We start from the raw sequence: 5,921 nt of genomic DNA on the forward strand, positions 1-5,921 counted from the left end.
CTTACTGTAGCCTGGTACACACGACCTTTAAGACCCAGTGAGATGCCTTTTTGACGCCACAAGTGACGCAAATTAGCAAACGTGATTCGAGCCTTTGAGATTCTTGCACTGACTTCATCAGACACACTTCCATCAGAGGTAATACAACTACCGAAGTACGTAAAGTTTTCCGCAATCTCCAGTGGTTCTCCTCGAATTGTAAGGGATATGTTCGCAGCCAATAACAATTTGGACACCGGGGTTTTGAAAACCATCCAGTGTTCGCATCATTGTTTCATCGATGACGAAGTTGAACAAGAATGGGAAGAGTGGACATCCTTGTCTGACGCCACTTTTTATAGGGAAGCTTTTGGAGGGCTCACCATACACCCTCACCAGCCCAGAAGTATGTGAATATAGGGATCGAATTATGTTTACAAACTTCTGGGGCATACCCTGTCGAGCAAGTGTAGGCCAGAGGAACCGCACAGAGCGATTATAAACAGGCATCCAGTCAAGCAAGGATACTTCCGTCCGGTGAATTAGGATGATACCAACCCCTGCACATCCCGCAGCAGCAGGCTCCGGATCACCAGAGGTGCACAGCCGGAAGCGAGTGGAGACTGATGGGTGGTTAGATCAATCGGTGTGCCTCCATCTTGAATTCTAGTTTCTGAGACACAGAACACATGAATGCCAAGTGAGTCCAGTTTGAGAGCAATAGCAGCTTGTTGCTCTGCTTGCTTCAGAGTGACGACATTGAACTGGGCCAGATAGACTGGGTGTCGTGGTTTGAAGTTTGATTTGGAGATGCCTGAGGATGTTGGCGCCATGTGGCGAGCAGATGCTGCACGTAAACTCGATGCAACACGAACGAAGTCATCAGTCCTAAGTGCTGGACCTACAAGGGTGGAGTTATCAAATAGGTGGAGAGAGGAGGTAAGCATGCCAAAGTAAGAAAGGAGGCGTTAGCAGTAGCTTGTTTTCGCGTACCCGCCCTGCTGTATGCAGCAGGGCGACCCGACTGATGGCACCACGCGAAAGAAAGCGCATAAGCCGAGACCCAGCAAGTATGGTTGCACATCACCAATACTTACATATGAATCAATCAAACTGACAGGAAGCGTACACTACAACACCAACCACGCTCTACCGCTCACAGTTAAACGCTGCAACGGCCGAGAACCCTATCCCACACAAGATTGGCCCGAAATTCGGGACGCTAGCCGGCTCGGCATCATGTTGAGCTCTGATTGGTCGAAATTCCGAACGCAACCCAATTGTGACTTAGTGTTGGCCGAACGCCGGTTGCCAATGCTGCATCCAAGAGGCGTCACAATTTTCAGGTTGTCGCACACAACACTATATATGCGACGTGCTGTACAAGTGTTTTTGACTCGGTCTTGGGTTCCGATATAACTAAGCTGAGGAAAACACCGGTAGTGTGATTGGTGAGAGGGAACCCATGCATTCAATCGGAGTTGCTCAGCTCAGAGAGCCTATGTAGCAGCAACAGAAGCAGGTTGGATAAGCGCGGGTGAATTTCATCATTGAATGACGTCGCAAAGCCTCATCACCAAATGTCAACACCTCATCAACCTGAAGCACAGCACGGCTATGATAGAACCGTCGCTATTTCAAGCGCTCAGAGAGCCTATGTAGCAGCAACAGAAGCAGGTTGGATAAGCGCGGGTGAATTTCATCATTGAATGACGTCGCAAAGCCTCATCACCAAATGTCAACACCTCATCAACCTGAAGCACAGCACGGCTATGATAGAACCGTCGCCTGTTATTTCAAGCAACCGTGTACAGGCAATCAAATCCAGCGTCCCGAATAAATCTGAAATGTGATTGAACTCACAGCGAGCCTTCCATGGGTTGCCGGCATTGCTGTGACTGGCAGTTTGCTCGTTGGTGTCAGTTTAGGCGTAACATATGTTCCAGATGCGTCGTCGTGAACGAAAAGAAGCTTGTGTCAATATCAAAGGCTGGAGCCACCTACACAATATCTTTCAGGTCGAAAATCGCGCGTTTGCCCTGTGGCGGCGTTATTCAAATTTGATTTTGCTTGCCGAAGCAAGTTCGTGACGGCTCGTATCAGCAGCATTTAAGTTCGTTTGCAGCTTGACATCACGCTGCCCGGTGAATGGACGTGGAGACGTGCGATGGTCTGGCTACCCAAAAATTACCTTACAAAAAGTGTGTGAAAACGAACCAAAGATAATAACTCTAGATTGGGTACACAATAATAACGAGGTCAGATGGAACAGACTCACTAACCATTGTCCTCTCCAAAATAGTTCGTCGTTGGCCGTACGTCCGAAATCGGTTTCGTTTTTCCCTCGTGCAAATTTGTGAAAGAATTTTTTCGTTGTTCAATTTATTCACAGAGTACACACGAGTAATTGTTAAATTTTATTACTCTAACAAAATATTTGAGAGATAAGCCTTGATATTTTGCGCACACTTTCTATTTTACATCTGGTCCTAAACATGGCATCAATTTATACCAATTGCCCTCTGCAGCCATTGATAGACCACAACAGATGTGAGCGAAATGGCTGCCCATCGAGCGTAAAACGCGGTATGCAATCACACACCTGCAAGGCCTGGTGACACTCCAAATGCACGGGTTTACAGGACGACCAGATAAGCCGACTAGCTAACTCTTCTGAACCGTTTGTCTTCACCAGCTGCCTCTACGTTAAGGGTGCAATGCATACCGCAGCCAAGAGGAGAGCCCCCGAAAACGGTACCCAATCCCCATTGCAGCTTCAGAAAGACCGATCGGGATGCTTGACGCGGAATTAGTGCGTCTTTCGAAGGCACTGGAGGATTCAGACACTAAGAATGCAGCGACTTGGACGAAAGTTGACAAGGAACTTTCTTCGCTGAACGAGTACCTCGCGATATCCATACCGGGTCCTCTGGTCGCGAAGAAAATAATACAACCCTCTGACGCGGCCATAAAGACGTCCACAGGCGCCGAAGGGAAAACAGATTGATAATCTGGGGGTCAATCTCTCGAAAAATCACGCGAGTGAAGCTGGCGCAACCAATTCTTTTAGCTAACTCTTCTGAACCGTTTGTCTTCACCAGCTGCCTCTACGTTAAGGGTGCAATGCATACCGCAGCCAAGAGGAGAGCCCCCGAAAACGGTACCCAATCCCCATTGCAGCTTCAGAAAGACCGATCGGGATGCTTGACGCGGAATTAGTGCGTCTTTCGAAGGCACTGGAGGATTCAGACACTAAGAATGCAGCGACTTGGACGAAAGTTGACAAGGAACTTTCTTCGCTGAACGAGTACCTCGCGATATCCATACCGGGTCCTCTGGTCGCGAAGAAAATAATACAACCCTCTGACGCGGCCATAAAGACGTCCACAGGCGCCGAAGGGAAAACAGATTGATAATCTGGGGGTCAATCTCTCGAAAAATCACGCGAGTGAAGCTGGCGCAACCAATTCTTTGCAGTGTCCTCACCAAGCCTGATCAATCGCTCCACTCAGAATGGTCACACCAGAAGGGAAGCAAGCGAACTCTTGGAATGCTAGTCACTCTTCCTTCCCCATCTGACGTACAGAAGATCTTGGAGCGGGCTGGCGAAATTCAGAAGGCCAACCAAATGATCAGGCGTCTAACTGAGGATCACCTTCTAGACGCGCGAAAGCTTGGTCACAGCAGGCCACACCACGAAAAAGGCTTCCGCTGGACACCAGTTCAGCCGACCCCAAACGTATGACCAAGCCGATTGTGGTCATATCCCCTTGTGCTCCCGAATGCAGGCCGAAGAATCAGCTGCGCCTCCGGACAGCAGTTTTTATTCGACCACCACAGGCCTCTCACCCGCCAAAGGCAGTGATGCCCTGAAGGAGGCAAGCCTCACATGCATGCAGCGCCTAAAGTAAGTGAAGCTATCAACCCTTATATCCGTAACAGGCGACACAGCTGCAGCCATGCACTCCTTAACAAAGCCACAGCCTCTGAACTGGACTGAGTCAGATGTGCGGGGACAAGCAGCGAAGCTAATCTCCAGCTCCACTCTGTCAAAAGCGGCCTCTCTGCTTGTGGACACAACCGTTGCTCAGCCTTCCGACAACCAAAGCCATAAACACGACTACAGCCATCCGAAAAATCCCTCGTACATCCGGTTGGCCACGCCGGCGGATCGGGTGTCCACACAAACACGAAAGAAGAGCGACTGCAGCCAAACAGGCCACACAAAATTCGCCAGATTAGAAAACTGCTAGCTGGCTTCAAGGTGCAGTCCTCCGCGAAAACGAGCATCTTGGTGCCGCCACCCAGCGCTCAGGGCCTCATAGAGACACTTTTTCAGTCACACCGCAACAAAACACCCAAGAAACCCAGAAAGGCTGAAGCTAGCCGCAAATCTTTGAGCAGCAGCAAATCTAGTCGCCAAAATGGGGGTGCTGAAAGAGCTTCAAACAGCAACGGTCGAAATTTTTGCCCACAAGGAAAAAACTCCGGCCCCCAAAGCCAAAAGGCCCGAGAAAACCGGGCATTCACGGAACGAAAGAAGCTCGCAAGCGAAAAGCTGCCCCAGAAACCACGAAGACAGGAAGCGGACGACATCGCTCCAGGGGCATCTTCGCAGCCTTGGACTCAAACCTGGCGCACAACTCTTAAGTCTGCTGACCACTCTGGTCACTCAACTTTCGGCTCCTCGCCCTCGGATGCAGCGGAATCGGTGTTGAAATGCCTGTCCGCAAACTGACTCAGCCTTTTCAACGGACTCGGTGTTGTTAAACAGTCAGCTTGTCTTGAACAACCGTCCATAATCGCACTCACAGAGACCTGGCTCACACCAGATGTCGCTGACGCGGAGATTTCATTAGACGGTTATTGTTTTTCGAGCCGACTCAAAACGAAGGAGGGCAGGTGGGGTTGCTCTGTATTTACATGCGGCCCTACCAACCCCGATGGTCCTCTCTGACACCACCCCTGCATCCTTTTGCGATGCACTGTGAGTCCAAGTCCCGCTGCGCGGGTCCAATTCTCTCCTTCTCGTTGTGGTCCACCGCAGCCCCTCGAGACCTCTGAAGATGACCATTTCCACACATGAACCCTTGAGCAACTCTCCTCCAACTACCACTTCACTCATCTCCTGCTGGTAAGTGAGTTTAACGCCCCAAAGGCCTCCTGGATGAAGCTCCAGCGCGTCGAATCAGGCGGACGTTTTGCAGCGGCGCTGATTGAAGTCGTTCAACAGAGCGCTTGGACTCAACATGTCGTTGCGCCCACCATATACCGCGCAGGCTAACTACCATCCCTCCTGGATTTGGTAATCGCCAACGAAAGACACTTTGTAGATCAGGTAACAATTAACGCTCCACTGGGACATAGCGACCACTGTCTGCTGACCTTTGATTCCATCTGATAGTGGGCCAGAAATCCCGAACCTCAAACGTGGTCTTGAGACTTCTGCTGTGCAGACTTCTCAGGAATGCGCATCTTTCTTGAACAAGTCACACTGGGACCAGCTCCGGTGGAAGAACTATGTAGTACGATTGTCCAGGAAGTTCACGAGGCTTACGCGACGTTTCCCCAAAAAACCAGCACGCATTCGGATGAACAGCAGGCTGCCAAAAACGATTCGGCGTCTTCTGGAAAAAAGGTCCCAAATCTTTTTCAGGAAGTTGACTACAGGGGATACAGAAGATGAGCTGGCATTTCGTAAAATGCGGAACCGCTGTAAATCAGAAATCCGCCAATGGAACATACAAAAACAAGCCACCATTCTGGACCTCGCTCAAAAAAAGTCTTGTTCAAATACACGGGACACCGCCGCAGAAAGAAGCCATCAGCGTTCTCCTTGAGGGACAGAAACGGAGAACCGACGAATGACGCAATAGTGTTATCTGAGCTTTACAGAGAACACTATGCATGTCTATACTCAGCCCCAGCGTCCTCGTCACATC

This window comes from Opisthorchis viverrini (genome assembly GCF_000715545.1).
Source record: "Opisthorchis viverrini unplaced genomic scaffold opera_v5_417, whole genome shotgun sequence".
NCBI lineage: Eukaryota > Metazoa > Platyhelminthes > Trematoda > Opisthorchiida > Opisthorchiidae > Opisthorchis > Opisthorchis viverrini.